Source organism: Schistocerca cancellata, chromosome 3 (genome assembly GCF_023864275.1).
Source record: "Schistocerca cancellata isolate TAMUIC-IGC-003103 chromosome 3, iqSchCanc2.1, whole genome shotgun sequence".
Classification (NCBI taxonomy): Eukaryota; Metazoa; Arthropoda; class Insecta; order Orthoptera; family Acrididae; genus Schistocerca; species Schistocerca cancellata.
The window spans coordinates 502212365-502240309 of NC_064628.1; the positions used below are offsets into that span (position 1 = coordinate 502212365).

Consider the following 27945-nt stretch of genomic DNA (forward strand, 5'->3'; position numbering starts at 1 on the left):
CTTTGCTTTCAAATGCGGCTTTGAGATCCCCATTTCCTTGTTTGTCCAACGAAATTGCCACTGGTTTTCGTGGGCACAAGTTGTATCTTTGAGAGATTAGCAGTGGTTGGAGTTCTAGTTCAGGATGTGCCACTGGTGCTGCTGCATTTGTTACATGTAGTCAAGGTTGTATGACAGCTCTCCAAAGTCTTTGTTGCATCGACTTCCGTGATGGAGGAGCTCCAGAGGTCTATGGTCCTGAATGGGGGTGGTCCTGTACATGCTCAGGAATAGAGTGAGCACTGATGTCGTGGTGATGGTTCCCATTGCTCTCAACATTATTCCTTGAATGTTCATGACAATGCTTCACTTTACCACTGGAAGGCGAGTGAAATGGCAGACTAAGGACATATTTTATGCTGTTTGATGTGCAGAATCTACTGAAAGTCTTTACCATAAATGGAAGCTTATTTTGCAATACTATAGCGCTGGGAAGCCCTTTGATGTCAAGAATCTGTGGTTTCTTTGGCGGTAGACTCCATTCTTAACACATATGGTATTTCGAGTAGGTGTCCATGACTTTTAACCATGTAGAGCTCAGAAATGGGCCTGTAAAGTCCATATGATTGACGTCCCAGTGTTGATACGGTAGGCGAATGAAAAGAGTGATGTTGCCAGATCCTGAGCGCAAGCCGAACCGCGGCTTCCAATTCTCTGTTAAGTCTGGCCAGTAAGTGTGATGTCTGGCTAGGGCTTTCATGCGGGACATTCCCCAGTGACAGCAATGAAGTAGTTGCAGGAACTATTGTTGAATGATGGCTGGGCTGACGCTATGGTCTGCCTCAGCGTCTATTATCAGAAGTTGTCGATGACCGCTGCTGCTGCTAACACTCCATGGTGATCGAAAAATGTACAATGCACAAATAACAAGACAATATCATGATGAGTATTATCATACCACAATGAATGGTGTGGGGAACTGGTGATGAGGATTAAATATCCACCACCAGGTAACACCCTTACAATACAGGAGTGAGGGAGGGCAGGCAGCTATTTGATCACAAATTATCATAATTAAAATAATGCTAAAAGCGTCTGGCAGTCAAGTATTATAGTTGGTCATAAATTATGGCCATTAAGATAAGGCTAAAAGCATTTGGTCATAAATTAGACTAACATAAACGTACCTTTAGAGATTGCTTATTTTTTTACAATTAACAATGGAGTGTGACTTACTGGAGGCCGCTTGTTTCACACGAAGATGCTAGGCGAAGTGGCTGGTTTGTTTCCATGAGGTGAACAATGGGCCCTTGTTCCAGAACTCATTCTGCTCCACTACTTGCGATTACCGAAAAGGTTGATGCTCCTGTTCAGAAACCACTTAGTTGCCTGACCTCTCCTCCGATACCTCTCCAATGTTGCATCACTTATGGTACAGCTATTTGTATTGTATAGGTACGCAAGCCACCCTATCTCTGCAAGGTCAGACTTTCGTAGGGGAGGTGAACCTTACAAATTTAATATAATAAACATACCATAAGGAAAGGACGGAAGGAAACAGAGAGGGTCAAAGGAAGGGACAGAGGGAGGAAGGTGGGACGGATGAACTAATCAGAGGGGGGAGGGTGAATCTTGAGATTTAATACTATTTCTGGAGAAAGCATTCCAAGCCTGATTCAAGTAGGCAGGCACCGAGCTCGAACCCTGATACTGATGTGGCAGGCATTGTGATCGGTGTCTGGTACTACAGTTTTATGCATTGCGTTGAGTGTCTACCTGTGGAAATGAGAGAACGATTTTCTGTGGACGTCTTTAACTCCTTCAATTTCCCATCTGCATGTGATTTATAAATCATTTTTATTCGTAGGAGCTTGAATCTTGTTTCTTACCATTAAAAATCTGAGATTCACGGAGAACAAATAATATAATAGATATGTGGCAGTATCACAATGTACGTGATCGTAAATAAACTTTTCGTATCAAGGGAGAAATTACGCGTGAGCTGAAAATTTTGGTTGCAGGCTGCGTAGGGATGGTCGTTAAATTAATGTGAAATGTGCAACATGGGAGTTTTTTGTTTTGTTTAAAAATATTGAAGCTACATTAACGTGAATAGGGCCACGAACGTATTCAATTTAAATTCATAAACCGGTTGCAGAACAAAATTTCTTCTGCAATTATTAATTAAGTAATTAATTTTGAAATTAATTTCGTTGAGTGCTGCCTCTGAAGTACGCCAGGCATATTAAAGTTACAAAAAGATGGAGAGGGAACGTCTTGTTGCAGTCGCTTGTTCTCCTTTCCACCGCGAGTCAGCACTATCTTTCGAAACAAAATTAATATCTGAGATCACCGACTCACGATCAGCATATATTACAATGGAAACAGAATACAGTGGCACTCTTTTCCAACTTTTTTTTAGTAAGGAGATTGAGGAGAAATGTAAGATATCACCTATTCATATAGCGCAACGTGAAGTGCATTAACTTGCGTGACGGGAATGTTAGCCACCCGAGATCGAATTAGTGTGGCGGACTAACAACCATGGCTGGCACACTGGCCAACCCGAGCGTAGATTTGGCCGGTTTCCTACGCTAGTTTACGAAAATGCTGAGCTGGTACCCTAGTCCTGCCTCAAAAAATGCTATGCATAAACATTTACAGTATGATCACTTGCAGAAGAAAGTTGCGAAAATTCACAGACAGGTTATATATACGATTTCCCTCTCTTAGGTTAGTCTATGACTGCTGCGTCAGGAAGAACATCTAGTTGGGACGCCAATAAAATAAAAACTTGAAAAATCTTGCATTCAGCGGACCCCACGCTAGGCAGGATTAACGCAAAGAAGAAGGTAAGCAAATTATCGCCGATGATTGGAGCAGCGTGTATTCGAGAGAGCTGCCACAGTAAGTAGGAAGGAATGATTTATGTTTTATAACTCTACATTGATATTACTCAGTAGCTTAAGACTTTCGTTACACAGCCTAGTGACAGTATGTCTTCATTGGTCCATCATATGTTGTTTCTTATAGTGAGGATATGTTCTCCTTGCTCCTGCATATTAAGGGTCTCACCTTTAAAGGGTTAAGTTGAAAAGTGCTTTTAACAAATGCATACAGACAAGTTTATGAGAGTAAAGAAAAAAGGGCATACACTGAAGGATGTAATACAATTTATCTGTTATATATAAAAAGGACAGTGTGTGTGTCGTGTGTTTGTGTTTGTGTGTGTGTGTGTGTGTGTGTGTGTGTGTGTGTGTGTGTGTGTGTGTGTGTGTGTTTCCAAATCTCCTCCCAACCCCCTGTGTCTATTTCAACCATATGGCACAGAAACAGCAGGCATCACAAGTATCAGCACCTCCTAACTACAATATGAGTCGAGATACAGACAAAAAAGTATTTTGTCCAGCCTCTGGAATGTAGGATACACTGCAAGACAGGCATGTAGTGCAGGAACAGTATTGGCCTGCCAAATCAAACAGCTTTGTGGGGCAGTCTATATGTCAGGGGCAAGAAATGTAGGCTGCCCCACTGGAGTAGTATAGAGCTCCTTTGCATGGCACAGGAATAGTATTGTACTACAAAATCAACCAGCTATGCAGGGCAGTCTATATGTCAGGGGCAAGAAATGTTGGCTGCCCCTTATGGCAGGCATGTTGTGTTGCAGTAGTATAGACCTGCTTTACTGACCTGCTTTGAATGGCAGCCTGTACATCAGGGGCAAATAAATAATTTTCAAACCACTGACGTGTTGCCCAACCTGCATGAAAGGCACATTATGGTAGTAGTATTGGCCTGCTTTAATGAACTGTATTGCAGCGGCTACATGTGCTGATGAGCATGACTGATGACAATCTGAGATGGGTAGAGAAGGGGGTGGAGAGAATGAGGGTAGGAGGAAATAAAGAGGGGGGTGGAAGAGGAGGAGATGCACGAGGCAGGTATAGAGGGGTAGTTGGCAGGTGGAAAAGGAAGATGGAAGGCAGTGATGCATAGAGATCTGGGGGAGGGGCAGAAGTTATGGTCATGGAGAGGGAGTGAGAAAATGTACAAAGAGAGGGGTATGAGGAAGTGTGTTCAGTATATGCCCCAAATGCCTATGCAGGCGAAGCCACGGGTAAAAGGCTAGTAACTTTACATTTTTAACTGGTTTTAAGTGTTCTTTGGACCCTGTCACTCCAAAAGGAATACGGATTGATCCGCTAGTAGAGAGCTCTGCTGCACCAATATTCGCAAGAATACTATCAACGAGTCTATTGGGCCAAAGGTCGCAAAGCGAGATGTCATCACTGCCAGCAAGGGTGTACCCATGGGAACAGAGGGGCAAGTACCCTAGTTTCGCCGTCATTGTCAAAATAGCTTTCAGATTTCGCGACTAATGGCTCTAGGTACATCTGTCCACTAGTGAAAATCAGAATTGTGACTTTCTTGAAACTGGTATTGGATTGAGACATCTGTGTCTAGTGGAGCAGGATGTAAGTTCGGATTGTGAAGACTTTCTTCCTTGTGTTTGTGTGTGTGTGTGTGAGGAGGGGTGGGGGGGGGGGGCGAGTAACACAACGCGCCAACGCGTGGGGAGAAGCACTCACCGCCATACTGCAGACGAGCCTCCGCCCAAGAGCTGCCTCCTTCGCCACACGATCGGCCGCCGCTCTAGGCGGACGCCATCACAGGCCTTCTACGTCGATGATGCTCCGCTGTTTGCACTGCAACAAAAAAAGAGGGCTAGTTAGTACCTTCAGCTTTCGCTTGTCGCGAAGATGTGTCACCTGTACCATTTTGTAAGTCTGAACAGCTGCCGTACTATCTTGTGTGACGAAGAGATCCTACATTATCATCGGAAGTGAAGTTTCAACTTACTTACGTGTCTCTCTTAAGCAGTGTCTTATAGTAGAGGCTTAGGCTTGCTACAAGCTTTTATTATCACTAGCACGCCAGCGACAAGACGGCTATAGGTTTTCTAGGTAACAGAAACCCTTTAGTATTTCTCTAGCTAGCACGTTGTCGGCTTCATCATGTCCACACTTTTTTACATACAAGGTACACCAAGCTTTTGGATTAGAATTGTACAAATGGATGATGATCCTAAACTGAGGGTGTATTTTTATTTTTTATTTATTTATCTATTTATTTATTTTGAGCAAATGGTGTGGGATGAATAGACGTGCAATATGTGCAAAATGTCTGAGTAATTTACCGGTAGCGATATAGAATCTGAACTGTACCACCGTAAATTTACCACCATGTATCCAACAAATATGTTACTACTTTACTTAAAAGTTTTTCATACATGGCAGTATTGTATTCTTTTGGAGTTAATAAACCAAGTTAACCCGATTTGCAATTGAAGAGCAATGAGTGAGTTTACCATCTTTTATGGTTCACATTAGAATAAATTTATTTCGTGATATGCTTTATGAACGTTTCATAAACTGAATCTCTACATTGAAAGAAGCACTTATATGGTGAGTAGTATAGAAAGTGATAAGGGATATTTCTCCCTTTCAAATAGTTCGCCGAGGTATATTTCGCAAAACAGTATTTGATGTTTCTAAAAATGAACTGAGATAGAAATTAAATGTGGAAGAAAGATATTTTATTCCAATTAGTTGAAAGCAACCCTAAAATACATTAAAGCTGAAATCAGTTTGAGTTTGACTGTTAGCGAAAGATCCATTATCGGTATACTGAGGTGAGCGCTCAGTGATCTCTATACTGTATGGTTGTTGAACTCTAGCGGCCTGAATGTGCCGGCCAAAGATGCTTGTATTTCGTTCCTTGCCTAATTACAATATGGCTGCCACGAAATATCATGCGAACGAATAATGAAAATACTTTTAGATTCTGCTCCCATATAGCATATTGATATAAAGTTCGAAGCCAGAAATAAGTAAGGAATTCTTTATCCTTTATCGCGTACACACGGGTGGAAGGTGGAAATTCTTTGTCTAATTACAACATGACGGACTATGCAGATGACAAGAATCTGCAGGCTAGTCAAAGTTCCGTGCTCTGAGATCAGAGAACGATATCCAGGTAATATCACAGACATACATTTCTAGACTGGCAAAGACATAGCTTTTACTGAAGCCTGACGTTTGGTGAGGTAAGATGACGGCGTCAGGAAGTTTGTGTGTGGTACTAACACGATTTTCTGAAATGAAATGTCGTTTAAGCTTTATGAGGTGGCTTAAAGAATTTCTGGAGCTGATCAAATATTTGCGTACTAGATTAGTTTAACACATACAATGTAGAATCGTGTTACCAGAAGAACATCAATTTACATATATGCACGTTTAAAGCAGACTGTAGTTTTCGTAGGAATACTCAAATGATTGAAGACACTTGTTATCAACGACAAGCAGCACGTTCTAATTATAGGAGCACTTTCATAATGTACATAGTATTCGAAGGAAAGCCGAAGTCGCTCAAAACTGGTTAAAAGCACATCACTAAGCCGTGTCTGTTAACACTAGATTATTAAACTACCTAAAATAGACATAAACTATTTAAATGCTACCAGTATTTCGGATAAGACAAACTGTAATGTGATTATTTAGGCTTACATACAGTACAAAAACAAAAATACGTAAGATGTTCCCAGTTATGCTTGCATTGAGACATGTTCCTTTCCTTGTTATCTTTCGTCAGCCGCACGAAATATTAAAACGAAACGCGAACGTTATTGATCGTTATGTCAAAACTCTAAAAGTAACGTAGTTCTATCAGTATATCTCATTTTTCACGAGTGTTATATCAGTAAAAATACAGCTGTTCAGAAGGCCTTTGCGCTCGCCGCCATGTTGCTATACTACACTGCTGGCTTCAGTCACACCATAAACTGCCAGTCTCGTAATGTACGTCTGTGGATACATCTACATCTACATGGATACTCTGCAAATCACATTTAAATGCCTGACAGAGGGTTCATCGAACCACCTTCACAATTCTCTATTATTCCAATCTCGTACAGCGTGCGGGAAGAATGAACACCTGTATCTTTCCGTAAAGGCTCTGATTTCCCTTATTTTATCTTGGTGATCGTTCCTCCCTATGTAGGTCGGCGTCAAAAAAAGATATTTTCGCATTCGGCGGGGAAAGTTGGTGATTGCAGTTTCGTGAGAAGATTCCGTCGCAACGAAATACGCCTTTCTTTTAATGATGTCCAGTCCAAATCCTTTATCATTTCTGTGACGCTCTCTCCCATATTTCACGATAATACAAAACGTGCTGCCTTTCTTTGAACTTTTTCAATGTACTCCGTAAGTCCTATCTGGTAAGGATCCCACACCGCGCAGCAATATTCTAAAGAGGTCCGACAAGGGTAGTGTAGGCAGTCTCCTTAGTAGGTCTGTTACATTTTCTAAGTGTCCTGCCAATAAAACGCAGTCTTTGGTTAGCCTTCCCCACAACATTTTCTATGTGTTGCTTCCAATTTAAGTTGTTCGTAATTGTAATACCTAGGTATTTTGTTGAATTTACGGCTTTTAGATTAGACTGATTTTTCGTGTAACCGAAGTTTAACGGATTCCTTTAAGCACTCATGTGGATGACCTCACACTTTTCGTTATTTAGGATCAACTGCCACTTTTCGCACCATTCAGATATCTTTTCTAAATCGCTTTGCAGTTTGTTTTGATCTTCTGATGACTTTATTAGTCGATAAACGACAGCGTCATCTGCAAACAACCGAAGACGGCTGCTCAGATTGTCTCTAAAATCGTTAATATAGATAAGGAGCAGCAAAGGGCCTATAACACTACCTTGGGGAACGCCAGAAATCACTTCTGTTTTACTCGATGACTTTCCGTCAATTACTACGAACTGTGACCTCTCTGACAGGAAACCACAAATCCAGTCACATAACTGCGACGGTATTTCATAAGCACGGAATTTCACTACGATACGCTTTTGTGGTACAGTGTCAAAAGCCTTCCGGAAATGCAGAAATACGGAATCGATCTGAAATCCATTGTCAACAGCACTCAACACTTCATGTGAATAAAGAGCTAGTTGTGTTTCACAGGAACGATGTTTTCTAAATCCATGTTGACTGTGTGACAATAGACCGTCTTCTTCGACGTAATTCATAATGTTCGAAACCAATATGTGTTCTAAAATCCTGCTGCATATCGACGTTAACGATATGGGCCTGTAATTTAATGGATTACTCCTACTACCTTTCTTGAATATTGGTGTGATCTGTGCAACTTTCCAGTTGAGCGAACGGTTGTTTATGATTGTTAAGTATGGTGCTAACGCATCAGCATACTCCGAAAGGAACCTAATTGGTATACAGTCTGGAGCAGAAGACTTGCTTTTATTAAGTGATTTAAGTTGCTTCACTACTACGAAGATATTTACTTCTACGTTACTCATGTGTAGAGAGCACCGTGAGCGCTCTGTTAAACATAATGCATTACCACAAATTTCATGAAAATTTTCAATAAGAAGTCTAATTACGTTAGCATCTATTTTTTCTGCGAAAGACGAATCTGTAATCTAACAAATACCAAGTAAATATAAAGAAGTACTGGTTTACGCCTAGGTACACAGAATCAACAGAAAAACTGAAAATCGGAAAATGTTCATTTGGAATGAAATCTGTAAACTACGAAGCTGAAGCCACACGCTACAGATGGCAGCTGTTTTTAAATGTGAATAAATGTAAGATAATGTCTATAATAAAGGGTAAGAACCGTATAGTATCTGATTACATAGATGTGATGAACATCTTGAGCACGTCACATTGGGTAACTATTTCCGGGTAATTGTAACAAGCGACACATTTGTTGGAAGCGTTCTGCGAAAATTCCGGACATTAGTAAAGTAAATCGCATACAAGACGCTAGTGTTGCCAATTTTAGGTGTTCGCAATAGACGTCAGAATTAAGAGACGAGTTTCTAGGACAGTAACAGATCGGCACAGGCCTAAACACGCCACGCAGCCATTAGTTTAGAAAACATGCTGGCACTTGAAGGTGGGATTTACTCTGGATGCAGGTAGGTGGGGGGAATAACGGCGTCAGGAAGGGCGTCCGGGCACTCACACTTGCAGAAACCCGTACAGTAATGATAGTCCTGTAGGGAAACGGGTACACACAACGAGGAGGAGGAAGAAGAAGAAAGAAAGAAAGAAAACTTTTTTTGCACGAAAAGTTTGAAATTCGTGCGTCCAGCAAGTGCAGTGGAACAGAACAACCACAGCATCACACGGCAGCAGCTTGGTCGGACACAACCACGCTGCTAGACAGACCTCAAGTAGTGCGCTTACAGGAAAAACTCCCGCGCTCTCGGAGCTGATTGGTCATTGTCTTATAGCTGTAGCTTCACAGTGATGCTTTTCTGACCTATAGCTATTCGGAAAATTTTGTTCGCTTTAATGTCTCATATCTTGCTCTCACAGTACTTTCAGATTCTTTTTATTCCACCCTGTACTGTGCACCAATTGCAGTTAGTCGCTGGGATCGTGGCGACGGCGTGTAATTCTTTCAGTTGTAAGTAGGAACCCGGCTGGTTAATTGATTTGGGGCTAAGGGACTAAACTGCAAGGAGGGCGTTTTAGTAGTATCCATTATACACCAGCGAACAAAACGCAGCTACAGTTTCCTATTTTAAACACGTTCGAAATGCTACAAATGGTTCAAATGGCTCCGAGCACTATGGAACTTAACTTCTGAGGTCATCAGTCCCCTAGAAATTAGAACTACTTAGACCTAACTAAACTAAGGACATCACCCACATCCATGCCCGAGACAGGATTCGAACCTGCGACCGTAGCGGTTGTGCGGTTCCAGACTGAAGCGCCTAGAACCGCACGGCCACTCCGGCCGGCGATTGGGATACATCCATCAAATCACTGAGGACATGGGTTGTAAGTGATTTACTGAGATGAAGACGTTGGCACAGGAGAGGAATTCGTGACGGGTCGCATCAAACCTGTCAGAAGACCGATGAGTCAAAAAAAAATAATCCGAACGTTAACTTCTAATACTATCTTCGACATAGAAAAGGAAATGAATAAAGTTGCAGTAGCGCCTTTTTCCGTTCCGGTAAGTGTAAAGCTGTTATACTGCAAGTCGATTTCGAGCTGTGACGTTTCCTCCGAATAAACTCCGCCGTATGAAACCAGCACCTGACGGAAGCTCGGCGCGGGAGGAAGGAGGTAGCGGCTGAAATGCCGTGAAACACCAGGTGTGTGTGTGTGTGTGTGTGTGTGTGTGTGTGTGTGTGTCGCCATTGTCCGCCCGGCAGAAGCCGCCGGAAGCGGAAAGTCGCGGGCGGCTGCCACGCCGTTCCACAGACACAGTGCCCGTCCGCTACGGAGTGCACACCTCCGCACCTGCACACAGCGCACAAAGCGCTCACAGCTCACTGCCTCTCTGCAGAGCTACTTTCCGGATCCGTACTGCTGAAACACCGCCCCTCAAAACAGTCTTTCGTCATATCCAGAATTCTAAAGTCCACATTTTAGTGAATCACTTATTTGTCTCCCCGTAAACTCTTCGAACTCGTGAGAAGAGTTACACAAAATATAGTTTTTCCATTTGCCATTGCTTCAGTTGCCCTGACGGGGTAGACTGGCAGAGGAAAACAACGATCTTCAGCCACCATGTTACATACACTACTGGCCATTAAAATTGCTCCACCAAGAATAAATGCAGATGATAAACGGGTATTCATTGGACAAATATATTATACTAGAACTGACATGTGATTACATTTTCACGCAATTTGGGTGCATAGATCCTGAGAAATCAGTACCCAGAACAACCACCTCTGGCCGTAATAACGGCCTTGATACGCCTGGGCATTGAGTCAAACAGAGCTTGGGTGGCGTGTACAGGGACAGCTGCCCATGCAGCTTCAACACGATACCACAGTTCATCGAGAGTAGTGACTGGCGTATTGTGACGAACCAGCTGCTTGGCCACCATTGACCAGACGTTTTCAGTTGGTGAGAGATCTGGAGAATGTGGTGGCCAGGGCAGCAGTCGAACATTTTCTGTATTCAGAAAGGCCCGCACAGAACTTCCAACATGCGGTCGTGCATTATCCTGCTGAAATGTGGGGTTTCGCAGGGATCGAATGAAGGGTAGAGCCACGGGTCGTAACACATCTGAAATGTAACGTCCACTGTTCAAAGTGCCGTCAATGCGAACAAGAGGTGACCGAGACGTGTAACCAATGGCACCCCATACCATTACGCCGGGTGATACGCCAGTATGACGATGACGAATACACGCTTCCAATGTGCGTTCACCACCATGTCACCAAACACGGATGCGACCATCATGATGCTGTAAACAGAACTTGGATTCATCCGAAAAAATGACGTTTTGCCATTCGTGCACCCAGGTTCGGCGTTGAGTACACCATCGCATGTGATCATGTCTGTGATGCAGCGTCAAGGCCAACCGCAGCCATGGTCTCCGAGCTGACAGTCCATGCTGCTGCAAACTTCCTCGTCGTCGAACTGTTGGTGCAGATGGTTGTTGTCTTGCAAACGTCCCCATCTGTTGACTCAGGGATCGAGACGTGGCTGCACGATCCGTTACAGCCATGCGGATAAGATGCCTTTCATCTCGACTGCTAGTGATACGAGGCCGTTGGGATCCAGCACGGCGTTCCGTATTACCCTCCTGAACCCGCCGATTCCATATTCTGCTAACAGTCATTGGATCTCGACCAACGCGAGCAGCAATGTCGCGATACGATAAACCGTGATAGGCTACAATCCGACCTTTATCAAAGTCGGAAACGTGATGGTACGCATTTCTCCTCCTTACACGAGGTATCACAACGACGTTTCACCAGGCAACGCCGGTCAACTGCTGTTTGTGTATGAGAAATCGGTTGGAAACTTTCCTCATGTCAGCACGTTGTAGGTGTCGCCACCGGTGTCAACCTCGTGTGAAAGCTCTGAAACGCTGATCATTTGTATATCACAGCATCTTCTTCCTGTCGGTTAAATTTCGCGTCTGTAGCACGTCATCTTCGTGGTGTAGCAATTTTAAAGGCCAGTAGTGTATTTCACAAACATGTGACATACAAAACAAATAAGGCGATCAAGCAATTTACGGGAATGCAGGTTCTGCATGCCTTCGACAACTATCGCTCTTTCGCCAGGTGAATACCGCGTTCGTTTTCAAGGCACAAATGAAACGGAGACTGCTGTGCATGAAATTTAAACCCTGGGTATAGGTGAAGGGGTGGGGCTGGGGGCGTACGCCGACCATGAACGATTATACAGCCTCTGCAGAAAACACAAACACAACGAGCAACATAGATGAGAGCAACGTCAGAAATTATCGTAATGAATATTAATTACTAATAAGTGAGCAAGCAGCATTAACTCTGTGCTTCTTTTGTTTGATCAGAGGTCGAGAGCAGGAGTCCAACCACAATTTAAGCAAAAACCTCCGTATCTATTTATAAGGTCACTTGCTAATTCAATGTCAGCTGTTTCCTTAATAACACTATCCCAATAGCGGGAAGTGCACCCCAGAATCTCCGTGTTGTTACCTGCATCTCAGCTTTGCTCGACTGTTGTAAAGGCGTCTGACTGTCACGCTGTGTACAGCGGTCCTCCATACTACTGAATGGTCTCATCAATGTCTGAGAATGCCACAGATGCGTGTGATACAGTGGACACCCACCGTACGCGGGCACTTCCACCCACCTACTTAGTGTTATTAAGGAAGCAGTTGACATTAAATTAGGAAACGATTGTACAGGGAGTTCGGAAATTCCCGTCATTAACTTCTAGAACTTGTAGAGGGGAGTAAGTACATAACATAGGGAAAGACAAGAAACTCAGAGTTTCTTGTCCTGGTATGAAATATGCTAGACAGGATGACGTGTAGTACCTCAGACTGCTGATGTCACTTAACTTCTGCCTTGCTACGAGACTCCTGTAAAGACAGAGGAAGATCTGCTGGCACGAGTTCTGGCCATTTCACTAGAAAATGAAGAGAAACCACGTGGGATGGAGAGAGTGTGTACCAGAATACGATTCGTAGATACAATGTGTGAAACAACGTTAGTGGTCGCCACATGAAGCTGCTGCTTTAATGCACCAGTACTGTTCTGTACAGACAGTATGCTGGGTTCCTTTTTATTTAGAATAATGTAAACACGTAATTTTTAGGTTTTAACACAAATAAATGTGCTTAAGTGATAAATGGAGGTTTCGCTGGCAACTAATTAGTTGACAACAGCGTGTGACATCGCGGAATGGCGGCCGTTCCTTCCACATAATTTAAAATCATGCAAAATAAAGGTAGTACAGATATCTCGCTTTAAAGCTCAGTTGTTTGTCGCAACGTACTGCGATAGCACATTTCATTAGGACTAACACAATCATATTCATTTGTAACGAAAGTAAAAACGTTTGACAACGCATCAAAGGATTAGCTGTTGCGAGTAGTGGTACTACCGTGGAGAGTGGGAGACCTCTAGCAATTGTAAAACATAATAAATCTTACAATTTGTTCATATAATTATTTTGAATTAATATCACAGAAATTACTTGCGCAGGCTTTCCTCTTTTTGTGTTATATATCGTTGAAAGAAGATACAAAAAATAACTAATGTAGAATAACTAGGTCAGCCTTAAAATCGCACAGAAAGCAGACGCGTTTTCTGACATGTCCATTTGTATATCTACAGCTAAATGATTCGTCTGGAGCACACATTTAAGTGCCTGGCAGAAGGCTCATCGAACCACCTTCAGGCTATTTATCTACCGTTTCACTCTCGAACGACACACGGGAGAAATGAGCACTTAAATCTTTTCGTGCGGGCTCTGCTTTCTCTTATTTTATTGTACTGATAATTTCTCCCTGTTTTTGGCGAGTGTCAGCAAAATGTTTTCGCCCTTGGAGGAGAAAGGTGGTGACTGAAATTTCATGAGAAGACCTTGCCTTTGTTTCAATGGTTGCCACCCTATTTCGCGCATCATATCCGTGGCACTCTTTCCCCTATTTCGCGATAGTACAAAATGAGCTGCTCTTCTTTGAACTTTTTCGATGTCTTCCGTCAACCCTATCTGATGCGGATCCCACACTACACAGCAATACTCCAGAAGAGGGAGTACATGTGTAGTGTAAGAAGTCTCCACAGTAGACCTGTTGTATTTCCTAAGGGAACTACTAATAACTAGCAGCCTTAAGGTGTCTTTCCTAACAAAATTATCTAAGTGATCGTTCCAATTTAAGTTATTCGCAATTGTCATCTCTAAGTATTTAGTTGAATTTACAGCCTTTACATTATGTGATTTATCGTATAACCAAACTTTAGGGGATTCCTTTTGGTACTCATGTGGATGACTTCACACTTTTCATCATTTAGAGTCAACTGATACTTTTTGCACCAAACAGTTTTCTTGTCTAAAGCATTTTTCAATTGGTTTTGATCATCGGATGGCTTTACAAGGCAATAAATGACAGCATTATCGGCAAACAATGTAATGGGTCTGCTCAAATTGTCTTCTAAATCTTTTTTGTACGTCAGAAGCAGCAGAGGACTTGTAACACTTTCTTGGGGAACGTCAGATATCACTTCTGTTTTACTCAATGACTTCCCGGCAGTTAGTAAGAACTGTGACTTTTCTGACGAGCGGATTACTCCTATTTCCTTTCTAGGGTATTGGTGGGAGCTCTACAACTTTCCAGTCTTTAGTTACGGACCTTTCAATGATCGAGCGGTTTTACATGATTGTCAAATATGAAGCTACTGCACCACCATACTCTGAAAAGAACCTAACTGGTATACAATCTGCACAGGAGGCCTTGTCTTTAGTGAGTGATTTAAGGTGCTTCACTATACCGTGGATATCTATTTCTAAATTATTCATGTTGGTTGCAGTTCTTGATTCCAATTTTGGAATATTTAGTTCGTCTTCTTTGGTGAAGGAATTTCAGAATAGTCATGTTTAGTAGCTCTGCTTTAGTGACACTGTCATGAGTAACATGACCATCGTTATCGTGCGGCGATGGTATTGATTGCGTCTTTCCACTGGCGTGCTTTATATACGACCATACTCTCTTTGGTTTTTCTACTAGTTTTCGAGACTAACTTTCATCGTGGAAACTATTAAAAACACCTCACATTGGAAATCGTGCTACATTTCGAGCTTCGGTAAGACTTCTCCAATCTAGGGGATTTTGCATTCTTTTAAATTTGGCATGCTTTTTTCGTTGCTTCTGAAAAAGTGTTCTGACGTGTTTTGTGTACAATGGGGGATCAGTACCGTGCCTTGGTAATTTATTTGGTACACATTTCTCAATTGTCGTCCATACTATTTCTTTGAATTCTTACGTAGATTGTGAGGAGAGACTGTGTCCTAGTAAAGTGTCAAGCGAATTTGTATCTCCTTTTTTAAAGATATATTCCCCTTTTATTTTCGCTACGTTTGGACGTTACGGTATTCCATCTTGCTACAACTTGGTCACTAATCCCTACATCCGTCATGATGCTCCCCACTTGCTCAGGATTATTTGTTGAGGTCAATATTTCCATAACTATTTATATTTTGAGTGTATAGGCAATAGCATTATATTATGAACAGCAGTTAACTCAAATAAATAATCTTTGTGAGTGACAATTTAACATCTAGACTACATTATTTAGCATAATTCTGAGACCGATTGCTGGTCTAGATGCATACGTTAGCCTGTGTCGGATATTATAGCACCTTAGGCTGATAACCCGAATCATTATGACCACCTAGTTAAGAGCGTGTTGGTCCAGCTTTGGTAACCAAAAGAGCAGCATTTCTGCGTGGCATGGATACATGTAGCCCCACAGGAAAAAGTTCAGAAGTGTTAAATCGGAAGATCGTGGTGGCCAACGAATCGTTTGGCGAAAGTGATGACGGATGCTGTGTGAAAAGTCGGCTGGCGCGCCATCGTGCTGGAGCCACATCCTCCGACGGACATGCAGTGAAACGTCCTCCAATTGCTGCACCAGTGCGTCTTGGAGGAAGGCCTAGTATCTGTGACCAGTTAGACGGAGCAGTAGAATACACTGGCTAATCAGACTACCATGGATAATACCAGCCCACACATTAATACCGAAAAGAGTTTGAACCCCATGGGGATGTGTGGCATCAGGATTTTCCACATCCCAGCCGGCCAGAGTGGCCGAGCGGTTCTAGGCGCTACAGTCTGGAGCAGCGCGACCGCTACGGTCGCAGGTTCGAATCCTGCCTCGGGCATGGATGTTTGTGATGTCCTTAGGTTAGTTAGGTTTAAGTAGTTCTAAGTTTTAGGGGACTGATGACCACAGTAGTTAAGTCCCATAGTGCTCAGAGCCATTTGAACCATTTGAACCTCATCCCAAATGTGGCTGTTACAACGGCTGAACAGACCTTCGTTTGTGAAACGCGCTACAAAAATGGTTCAAATGGCTCTGAGCACTATGGGACTTAACATCTGTGGTCATCAGTCCCCTAGAACTTAGAACTACTTAAACCTAACTAACCTAAGGACATCACACACATCCATGCCCGAGGCAGGATTCGAACCTGCGACCGTAGCAGTCCCGCGGTTCCGGACTGAGCGCCTAGAACCGCTAGACCACCGCGGCCGACAAACGCGCTACATCTAGGAAAAGAATGGTCCGTGGAAAGTGCGGAACGTCTACACAACTGTGTAAGAACCATGCGCAGTAATCGGCATGTTGCGCAAAATCAACTACAATCCATGCCTGTACCCTGTGGAGATGATATGGTTTACGTTGTTGTTCGTGGAAAACTCGCCAGACGCCGTTCTGGGATACATTCACGGAACCTGTAATGTTGAGGATACTCGTCGACGGGTTCTGGTCGACCAATTGCAGACCTTCCTCTTCCACTTCAACAGAGCGACGCACCCGACCACGACCACGACCACGATCGGTCCTGTTACGCTTGCAAGTGACTGCTTTGCTATAGTTTTGCAAAAATAGCATGTAATGAACGGGCACGACCGGGGAACAGATCGTGATACAGAAGTTATGCTAATCGACCATATTGTCCACTTTTACTGTAGATGAGTAACATGTCAGTACACTCGGAAAACGTGTACTCTGACGTTCTGTAGTGCACCGTCTTTCTAGATCACTCAGTGGCAACAGATGCACATACACTTCAGTTCACTCGTTTGTTCTCTGATGGCATGTGACATGACGTCGCATAAGACATCACGTGACACGAACACTGCGTGTACTGCTTTCTGTCGTTCAAAGTCGTTTGTCTTCTAAACGGCACATTTCCGGACATAGGTTTATTACCAAGTACTGCTGTCTTGAGTCTCCTCTACAACAGTATTGTTTAACTGCCGAATATGAATTCTGAATCACCCTGTATACTTTTCTCGCTGCGTATCATGCACGCAACGCCACCAGGCGTCATTGCATCTCGTGGCGGGTCGTCGTCTTCATGTTTTAATACATCAGTGTAAGTAGGCAGGGACGTCGCGACAGCCGGAGTTTTCTTCACGTTGGCGAATAATAACTGTGTGGACTGGAAAAATAAGATGAGCTTACTGTTTACTTTTCAGAGAGGAGTGAAAGCCGGGGAGGGGCACTCGTGCGTGGGAGCAGTTAAGGGCGAGGCGAACAGCGGCATCTGTTGCGTCGTCCCCCGTGGCCGGCGTCGGCGAGTGTCACGCGACCGCGCGATGGAGACCAGATACCGAGGCACTTGTTGCTGGCCACGCATCGATACTGCTACATTATTACCACAGCCAGTCCGCGCCCTCTAATTTCCCGTGTTTGCGTCGTAAAGCGAGCAGCATTCCGTTTATGCGAATTGGAGGGGAAGCTCAGCAGAATTTGCATGTTGCTGAAACAGCTGTTTTGCATAATGAATCTACCACTCAACCGTAGGTGTACAAATTCTCTATCCAGCTTTCCTGCCCCAATCTCTCTGCCGTAACCATTAAAACAGCTCAACCTGTCCAAACGGAGACACAAGAATGCATCTGTACTGACGCACAGTGGTTCATGCTGGCCAACTTGGGTTTCCGCTTGTCTGGCAAGTTTCACGGGACCTATTCAGCCTGTGCACCTGACTGATTGCGCTATCAATCCAACGCGACTGGCCAGGTAAATGTTTGCGTAGGACTTTTCACTGCAGCTCTTTAACCATAACGATGGGCGCAGGAAAATGAACAAACCAAACTTAAAGGAGATTGAGCAAAAATTAAGAATTGGGGAATATATACCAGTCCTAGTCCAGCAACGTAAAAGTTGTGTGTATATGAGAGAGTTTCAGATAAATCAGTGTGTGTATCGCAATGAAAATTTTGTAAAAAGTTACTAAATACTCATTCTGGAACCTCGACTACATTAAGACATGTTTCTAAATTTGACCAGCACTTCCCTCTCTCTGTACATATTTTGAAAGAGGACAAAAGCTTGGCGGCTCCCAAGTGAGTGGAAATTTGTGTTAAGGACTTGAGGGCATTTAGCAGTACACGGACTTTCTTAATTTAAGGCAAACATTGGTTAAAATAGGAAAAAAATATGTCTCAGTGGATATTGAAAACCATGTTCCAGTGGTAGGCAGTATGCAGTTTAGTGGCAAGAAAGCTTCGTACGAAAAGAAAACTTCTTCTGTCACCCATGTACCTTTTCCATCAACATAATATGAAAAACGTGGTTCATGTTTGCTAAAATGTATTTGGGGAATTTAGACTGAACTATTTTGACCACTTAAAATGAGTTCAGTGAATGTGCAATACGTATCTTGGAAAATGTAATTAAAATTGGTATAACTAGGCCGTATTTGGCTGGAACACACTAATGTTAGACAAACTAGACTTCCAAATCCTTACTATAGTTGGTGTTGCAAGATAATAGACATCTTCAGTGCGAAGAATCTTTGGTGCGAAGAATCTCGATTTTCAGAGACGGTTCTCATTACTACAAAAACACGTATTAGAGATGACCTGATGGTGGTCAGAATTGACAATAGCCAGTGCTAGCCGAAAGATGGTGAAGTTGCAGAGAAAACAGTTCATACTGAAATAAATAGATAAGCCAGAATTACGCCGGAAAGGGAAGAAAAGGATATATAAAATCCCCCCTTTCTGGCCTACAGTGACCAGAAATAAGCCTCTTTTTGTCATACTCGCGTACTGGTATCAACTTCCGAACCCTATTCATAACACCACGGTGAAAGCGTACAGAATAAACTGTTCCGTAGCGTAGCTCAGCAAGAAGACAGGCAGGCAAGCAAGCAAGACTTTTGTAGCCTGCTTGGGATGGGCACGGCATGTTAAAAGCTGAATGTGACGCCTCTGCTCTGTACAGAACAGTGCGCTGTTGTGAAACTTACTGCTAGTTTAAAATTATATCTTAGGTGAGAACGGGAACAAGGAACCGGGTTCAGCAGGTAGCTTCAAGAGTGTAACATGCACGTCACCAAAATGGGTCGGAACTGATTGCGCGCGAAAAGGTTTACTGTCTGCCCAACAGCACGAGACCAAATTCAGCATTACCTCAGCAAACAGATAGATTGTACACGATGGGATGTGTTATAAATAAGTCGACTGCGCGCGAGTGTTTTATTTGCTACTCGGTAGTGTCTGCAGTGAACCTTCGATGGCAGGGTTATCATTAATCATTTTCTCTTAGTGCAGTGCTGTGTGTGCCAGTTCCTACTCTTTGATGTGACTAGCAAGTAATGAATGAATTTTATCGTTCATGTGGAGCTTATGACAAGTGAACGAGGCCGTAAGTTGATCGTTGCTCGGAGAAGTAAGTAACACTGACCTGGGTAAATGGGTACACTGGATGTTTGGTTTGGCTTTTCTTCCTCGCGAAGAAGTTGGGGTGCCATTGCTGAAGATTTAATAAGCATTAATATTGAAAATGAAAATGTTAGCATATATGTTTTGTTGATTATTTGATAAAGTACTTCACAGACTCAAAATGTGGGTTCGCGGCCAAAATTTGGGCATCCAGTACTATGTTGTTGTTGTTTTGGTCTTCAGTCCTGAGACTGATATGATGCAGCTCTCCAAGCTACTCTATCCTGTGCAAGTTTCTTCATCTCCCAGTACCTACCGCAACCTACATTCTTCTTAATCTGCTTAGTGCATTCATCTCTTGGTCTCCCTATACGATTTTTACCCTCCACGCTGCCCTCCAATTATAAATTGGTGTTCCCTTGATGCCTCAGAATATGTCCTACCAACCGATCCCTTCTTCTAGTCAAGTTGTGCCACAAACTCCTCCCCAATTCTATTCAATACCTCCTCATTAGTTATGTGATCTTCCCATCTAATCTTCAGCATTCTTCTGTAGCACCACATTTCGAAGGCCTCTATTCTCTTCTTGTCCAAACTATTTATCGTCCATGTTTCACTTCCATACATGGCTACACTCCATACAAACACTTTCAGAAACGACTTCCTGACATTTAAATCTCTACTCGATGTTAACAAATTTCTCTTCTTCAGAAACGCTTTCCTTGCCATTGCCAGTCTACATTTTATATCCTCTCTACTTCGACCATCATTTTGCTCGCCAAATAGCAAAACTCCTTTACTACTTTAAGTGTCTCATTTCCTAATCTAATTCCCTCAGCATCACCCGACTTAATTCGACTAGATTCCATTATCCTCGTTTTGCTTTTGTCGATGTTCATTTTCTATCCTCCTTTCAAGACACTGTCCATTCCGTTCAACTGCCCTTCCAAGTCCTTTGCTGTTTCTGACAGAATTACAATGTCATCGTCGAACCTCAAAGTTTTTATTTCTTCTCCGTGGATTTTAATACCTACTCCGAATTTTTCTTTTGTTTCCTTTACTGCTTGCTCAGTATACAGATTGAGTAACATCGGAGAGAGGCTACAACCCTGTCTCACTCCCTTCCCAACCACTGCTTTCCTTTCATGCCCTCAACCCTTATTACTGCCATCTGGTTTCTGTACAAATTGTAAATAGCTTTTTGCTCCCTGTATTTTACCCCAGCCACCTTCAGAATTTGAAAGAGAGTATTCCATTCAACATTGTCAAAAGCTTTCTCTAAGTCTACAAATGCTAGAAATGTAGGTTTGCCTTATTTTCTAAGATAGGTCGTAGGGTCAGTATTGCCTCACGTGTTCCAATATTTCTACTGAATCCAAACTGATTTTCCCCGAGGTAGTCTTCTATCAGTTTCTCCATTCGCCTGTAAAGAATTCTCGTTAGTATTTTTCAGCTGTGACTTATTAAACTGATAGTTCGGTAATTTTCACATCTGTCAATACCTGCTTTCTTTGTGATTGGATTTCTTATATTCTTCTTGTACTACGAGAAATGAAAATAGTTTCCCTATATTTCAAGCATTAGTCCAGCTTAGCACTCACAGAGAGTACTAAGTCTCAGACAATGGGAAGGAAAATGCTGTAGTGCCAACTTAACTTGTGTTCCTCCGTGTATAGTTGACTTGATTCAAAAATTGAGAATTTCGAAAAGTGACCGCTGGCGCAGTTGACCAGTACAAGAGCAGATAAAGGTTTAGATTTGCGCGCAATTCGGGATCACGCGACCAAAATAGTCATACTGAGCTACGAAGACAAATTTAATCTTCTGTGGATAATACTGGGATTACGACGATCACAAAGATACTAAACTTTTTGAACACATACATTAAAACACATACATACAAGTGACAAGAAAAAGTCTTTAAATACGGGTGTGAGGAAAAGCAGCCGGCCGTGGTGGCCGTGCGGTTCTAGGCGCTTCAGTCCGGAAACGCGGGACCGCTACGGTCGCAGGTTTGAATCCTGTCTCGGGCATGGATGTGGGTGATGTCCATAGGTTAGTTAGGTTTAAGTAGTTCAAAGTTCTAGGGAACTGATGACCTAAGATGTTAAGTCCCATAGTGCTCAGAGCTAATTGAACCATTTTAGAAAAAGCAAATATTGTGTAAATTGGAATTAAAGTATTCTTTCCGATTTCCAGCAACTCAACTGTTACACATGTCTTGACGCGGTTGTTTTACGTCCAACAAGAATGCTGTTCATGCAGTCTTCACAAAAGTGCTGAGATAACGATGTACACTCATGAGCCAGAACATTATGGCCATTGCCACAGCTAGACTGAGTGACGTTTATTGATGTGTGTGTGTGTGTGTGTGTCTGTGTGTGTGTGTGTGTGTGCGTGTGTGTGTGTGTGTGTGCGCGCGCGCGCGGGAAGGGAGGGGGGGGGGGGAGGTAAGGACGTGATGCGACAAAGAGAATACATAAGAGGAGCATAAACGAATGGGCAATCATTCTACCGACGATATGCACCTCAAATGGCGAAATCCACTGACATAATCAACTTTCACAAAGGACAGATTATTATGACCCGGCGTCTCGGAACGAGCATCTAGGAAGCGGTAAGGCTAGCCAGCTGTTCGCCTACTGCAGTCGTGAGTATCCATTGAAAGTGATTGAAGGACTGCGAAACCACAAGTAGTCGACAAGACACATCTCGGCACAGGACGTGGAGGCTTCAGAGCTCCGTGAAGCAGGGCAGGCGGCGATCTGTGGCCGATGTGGCGACAGAGTGCAATGTTGGTGCAGGTACAACTATTTGGGAGCACACCGTTCAGCGCACATTGTTGAACTCGGGGCACCGCTGGAGATGACCCTTACGTACTCACATGTTGTGCCTACGACATCGACTGTTACAGTTGCAGTGGACACGGGATCATTGAGACTAGTCTGTACATCAATAGAAACGTGTCACCTGGTCGGATGAAATGCGTTACTTGTTATGCCAATTCGATGGTCGCATCTGGATCTGCTATCATCTAAGTGAACTGCTGCTCGAAACCTTCACCACACCATGGACACGGGCCGTTGTGTTCAGTATTACGCTCTGGTGGACATTCACCTGGACTTTCATGAAACTTGTCGTAGTAATCGAAGGCATGATGATAGCTGTGGACTACACGAACATAATTACAGAACCACCTGCATCACTTCGTGCTTGATGTCTTCCTTGGCGGCGATGACATCTTCTAGCAGGATAAATTTCACTGTCAAAAGGCCAGCGTGGGAAAACAATGGTTTGAGGGGAAGTCGCTTACGTTGATGTCTTGACCAACATATTCGCCTGATCTTAGCGCGACGGAACACACGTGCTAAGCTATCGGACGCCAGTTCCGCTCCCACGAAACACTGGTCCGTAATTTAAAGGAATTACGCGACCTGAGCTAGGTTTCTGGTAGCACATACCTCCGGAAACCAACCAAGGAGTCCTTTTCACGCAGATTCGAAGCTATATTGCGTTTTACAGGTGGACCAACACGCTATTAAACAGATGGTCATAACGTTTGGGCTCAATGTATGTGCATCAGGTGAACACAATAACGTTATATCGAATTGTAACACCCAGAGTACATGAGAGTATTAGTAACGAAACTTTGAACGAAAAGGAATGCGATTTTCAAAAAATGCTGAAGGAAGTGAATACTGATGCCAGGAACTTTAAACACTTAAATACATTGCATTTAAAATAGCTCCAGAGAATAAGCAAAGAAAGCACAGATGGTGGAACAATAAATGTGAAGAAGCACTTAGACAAGAAAAGAAAGCTTGGAACAACCGCTATAACACGAAAACAATCAGCAATTGGAAAATCGATCAGTATGAGAAAAAGTGAGCAATTAAAATTATTAGGCACAAAAGAGGTGCTTTGAAAAGGTGCAACTTAAAGGTATAGAAAAACACTTTAAAAGATATAATACAAGAGAATATTACAAATAATTCAAGATCTGTATGTCTGCACACATCCCAAAATCACTATATTTCAGCAAAGAAAATGGAGAGCTTGCACTTTACAGTGAAGAAAACTGTAGGTTACTGGAAGCATATTTCGATAAGCTGTTCAACTGTGAAAATCTACCAAACAACTGGAATTCCACGATAACATTCCAAATTAAAATTCAAAATCACCAAGCATCTGTATGATTAAAAGTTACACCAAACAGTTAAAACGGGCGCCTCAGGTGAAAACGACCTCACAGCAGAAATTCTAAAAGGAAGTTGAGATCTAGGGATCACAGTTATAAACGAAAAACCAGCTAAGGACGGGGACACTGAAAGAATGCTAGCAAATTGAAACGTGCTATTAATTCATCCACTTCTTAAAAAATCGAACAAAACATATGAATAATTAGAGAGGCATTTCGCTACTACCCTTACTATACAAAATCTTATCGAAAGTTTACTGAACACATTAGAGAGTATGAAGTTGGATTTAGGAGTAACAGATCCTGTTCAGAGTAAATTCTAAACCTTAAACAAATACTTCCAGAATGAAATTTTCCCTTTGCAACGGAGTGTGCGTTGATATGGAACATCCTGGAAGATTAAGCCTGTGTGCTTGACAGAGACTCGAACTCGGAATCCCTGCTTTTCACTGGCAAGTAATGAACTACACGAACACGACTCAGGAACCGTGCTCAAACCTTTACTTCCACCAGTACCTTTCATATCAGTACATCGTAATAGAATGAAAATTTCATTCTGGAAACATCACCCGGGCTGTGGCTAAGTTATGACTCCGCAATATCCTCTCTTCCAGGACTGCTAGTCCTGCAAGGTTCACAGGAGAGTTTCTGTGAAGTTTGGAAGCTAGGAGACGAGATACTGGCGGAAGTACCGGAAATAAAGCTATGAGGACCGCTCGTAACTCGTGCCTGGGTAGCTCAGTCGGTAGAACACTTGCCCGCGAAAGGCAAAGGTCCTCACATCGAGTCTCGTTCCAGCACACAGTTTTAATCTGCCAAGAAGTCTCTTAAACAAATAGTTAGCCAGACGAAAATATCAAATAAAGAGATTTTATTAATACTTGTTGATTTTAAAAATAAAATTTGATTTAAAAGCAGAGACTCCCTCCTCAAACCCCTGAAGGAATTTAGAGCAGATACGAAAACTCTGGAAATAACTATGAAAATTCTTACACTCACAGCATCTGAAGTTAAACTTCTTGGAACAACTTCTAGTCCCTTCTGATCAGGAATCAGACAAGGGAACAGTTTGTCACAATCATCATTCAACGGTGCGCTGGAAAAAGTTTTAAGAGAATGGAAAATAAAGGAAGACAAACAAAACGTTAATAACTACATGGCATTGGATAGAACGAAAGAAACAAGAATCTGTTTGGCGTTTGCAGACGATCTCGTAATAATAGGTGGAACATCAGAGAAAGTAATAAAAAGGCTAAATCTTCGGAAGGAAACAGTTAGAAAGGAGGCCTACAAATAACATTCGAAAAGACAGAATACATTACCAATGAAAGTGTTGTGTCTAGACAAGACAGCCTAGACACAATGAGAGGAAGCCGAAAGGCATGCGCTTAAACTCACGCAGGCTGGCGTGAGGTCTGAAACAGGATACGTAATGAATGCTATAAAGAAAAGTACGTAGCTTCTGGAATACTTAACTTTAATCCACATTTGCAGAACATCGCTCTTGATGATACATTAATAGAATCTCAATATCAATTGAATACGGTGCCTTGCTAGGTCGTAGCAAATGTAGCTGAAGGCTATGCTAACTATCGTCTCGGCAAATGTGAGCGTAATTCTCAGTGAACCATGGCTAGCAACGTCGGCTGTACAACTGGGACGAGTGCTAGTACGTCTCTCTAGACCTGCCGTGTGGTGGCGCTCGGTCTGCAATTACTGACAGTGGCGACACGCGGGTCCGTCGTATACTAGCGGACCGCGGCCGATTTAAAAGCTACCACCTAGCAAGTGTGGTGTCTGGCGGTGACACCACAGAAAGTAACTAACCAAGAGTTTTAAAAGCCAAGTGTAGCAAAATCAAGAAAATGGAAGCTTTAAATATCTAGGTGAAAATATAAGCATAAAAAGCGAAAAAGAAGCAGTCTAAACCAGGACTGACAAAATGAAGCACAATAGAAAATGTTTTTCTGAAGATGTTAAATGACGAAATTCTAACATAGTTGTGAAACCAGAAGTCCTCTATGGGTCGGATACACTGCTTTTATAGGACATAAAAGGGCATTAGAAGATTTGGGTCCAATCAAGAACAAAGATGGCAATTGAGTTCTGAGACCAAATAATGAAATATACTCATTGCGCTTTAAAATAACAGATGAGATCAGGAAAAAAACCTGTTACGTTCTATTGACATCGAGAGAGAATGAAGAAAGACAGATTAACAGACAGGCTCTTCCTCCAAAACAACAAAAAGGACAAACAAAACTGGTGTGAAGGCAAGACAAAAAAGGACTCAGTAGAAGTGCAGAGAGAACAGGAGATCTTAACAGATACAAATTCAGATACGAATTCAAGAAATTCAGAGATTTTCAGGAAGCTAAAGAAAGCAGAAGAATAACTGCTGAAAAATGATCAGATGAAGGGAAATGATCCCATTTAAGAAAAGGTAAGAGTTTTGGAGTAAAATGAAGGAAAAGAGAAATAGTTATCTTGACTTGGTTCTTAATTAGACTGTAACGGACTATTTAAAAAAAAGAAAAGAAAAGAATTTCTGGTATGAAATAGACGGTCAGTTTCAAGCCGTTCTACGTTCTAGCCGAAAGTATGTGACCTTCCACCAGAATCAATACTCAATATGTGAAAATTTAGGTTAAAAGAATAAAGAGTTTTCAGTCAAAAGCAACCAGATGTCGATCTAATGCTTGTAGTAGTTGTTTGAGTGTTAAAGAACGGTCTATTCAAAAGAATTACTTTATGACAGAGAAAATTTCAGAGAATGAGTTATCCACAGCCTTGGGTCGTTTCCAAAACGAATCTTTCATTTTGCAAGGCAGTTCGCGCTGTTATGAAACTTTCTGTGAAATTAAAGCTGTGGGCCACTGTAATCGGTATGTTCATCTATCGCAGGCGATACTTCTGCGAAAAGGCGTGCTGGATATTGCAAGCAGTGAGGCGGGAGGTGAAATTTTGCGTGGATACTTCGGTTAACAATAGCATTGCCCGATAAAGATAAGGTGTTGGGTTCGAATCCCAGTCCGGTACACAGCTTTACCCTGTCGAAGTTTCAGGTACAGCAGCATGCGTCGCATCGAACAACTGAACAAAAGGTTTGTCCACTGAGAAGTAACTCCATTTGCTTGCTGAACTTCCCCGCTAGCGTATTCGGTCCCGTACATTCTACTTCGTTGGGGGCAGCCATGTTTTCTTTGTCTTGCACCTCTTATTGAAAAGCCACCCCACTCCTCGCTGACGCAATAGTATACACCGTTGCTAGTTTGTTTACATGACTAATATTCTCTTCGGGGACTGGAGGAGGAGGTGGACCTAAGGTAGAAGCTCCATAGAAGCGAAAGTTTCACCTCTTGAACTATGAATATAGCAAAGCAATGTGGAGAGTCGTCTTCAAGCAGCGGAGCCATTTCTTCGAAGTATCGGCGAACTGTCAGACCTCGAGACAGCGTCTGCCTCTAACTTTTCGCAGATCTCTTTTTGCTTCTGCTGGACCCCAAGACGCTAACTCACCCAATATACTAGTCATGTGACACAATTTTATTTCTCTTGGGCACAAACACAGTAACTTGCTCTTAATCATGATCGTCCTCTGCCGTATACTGACAATTATAATGGAAAAAAGAAAATGATCATTATGTGAGGTGGAATAGGTCAGAGTAATTCCAGCTTTTGATTATAGTGTATGTACGGATATACTGATATGTAATCAAAGCAGATTATCACCCGTGAAGACGGTTATGCTGCCACGACTGGAATTACTGGCAGCGTTAATGTAGACGAGACTTCTAAGTTACTGCGACATGGCTACCAACTCAGGTATAAGCAGAGCAGCTCTTCGGACTGACTCGATAGTAACGCTTGATCGGCTAAAGGGTAATCCCAATACTTGGGACACTTTTGTATGCAACAGGATCACGGAAATTCAAAGGGACCTTAGTAGAGACTATACTGCGGATCATCTGTCAAGAGAAAGAACGTTCCAAATCTTATGTACAATGAACATACGGTAGCATGGCCCGC

General features: G+C 42.6%; 1 long non-coding RNA gene across 1 annotated transcript in view; it reads right to left on the minus strand.

Moving 5' to 3' along the window:
• LOC126175274 (uncharacterized) overlaps positions 1 to 27945 on the minus strand; it is a 438323-nt gene that overhangs the window by 237394 nt on the left and 172984 nt on the right. Inside the window, exon 2 of the long non-coding RNA XR_007535547.1 lies at positions 4569 to 4685. This is a non-coding gene — a long non-coding RNA (uncharacterized LOC126175274). The remainder of the gene's footprint in view (positions 1 to 4568; positions 4686 to 27945) is intronic.